Consider the following 1,010-nt stretch of genomic DNA (forward strand, 5'->3'; position numbering starts at 1 on the left):
AAGCAGTACAAATCAGTAACCACTGACACTTAGAATATTTTTGAAGCAGTACAAATCAGTAACCAGCGACACTTAGAATATTTTTGAAGCAGTACAAATCAGTAACCACTGACACTTAGAATATTTTTGAAGCAGTACAAATCAGTAACCGCTGACACTTAGAATATTTTTGAAGCAGTACAAATCAGTAACCAGCGACACTTAGAATATTTTTGAAGCAGTACAAATCAGTAACCGCTGACACTTAGAATATTTTTGAAGCAGTACAAATCAGTAACCAGCGACACTTAGAATATTTTTGGAGCAGTACAAATCAGTAACCAGCCCCACTTAGAATATTTTTGAGCAGTACAAATCAGTAACCAGCGACACTTAGAATATTTTTGAAGCAGTACAAATCAGTAACCACTGACACTTAGAATATTTTTGAAGCAGTACAAATCAGTAACCAGCGACACTTAGAATATTTTTGAGCAGTACAAATCAGTAACCAGCGACACTTAGAATATTTTTTAGCAGTACAAATCAGTAACCAGCGACACTTAGAATATTTTTGGAGCAGTACAAATCAGTAACCAGCGCCACTTAGAATATTTTTGAGCAGTACAAATCAGTAACCAGCGACACTTAGAATATTTTTGAAGCAGTACAAATCAGTAACCACTGACACTTAGAATATTTTTGAAGCAGTACAAATCAGTAACCAGCGACACTTAGAATATTTTTGGAGCAGTACAAATCAGTAACCAGCGACACTTAGAATATTTTTGAAGCAGTACAAATCAGTAACCAGCGACACTTAGAATATTTTTGGAGCAGTACAAATCAGTAACCAGCGACACTTAGAATATTTTTGAAGCAGTACAAATCAGTAACCACTGACACTTAGAATATTTTTGAAGCAGTACAAATCAGTAACCAGCGACACTTAGAATATTTTTGAAGCAGTACAAATCAGTAACCACTGACACTTAGAATATTTTTGAAGCAGTACAAATCAGTAACCAGCG

The sequence above is a fragment of the Hemiscyllium ocellatum genome, unplaced genomic scaffold (assembly GCF_020745735.1).
Source record: "Hemiscyllium ocellatum isolate sHemOce1 unplaced genomic scaffold, sHemOce1.pat.X.cur. scaffold_1564_pat_ctg1, whole genome shotgun sequence".
Taxonomy (NCBI): Eukaryota; Metazoa; Chordata; class Chondrichthyes; order Orectolobiformes; family Hemiscylliidae; genus Hemiscyllium; species Hemiscyllium ocellatum.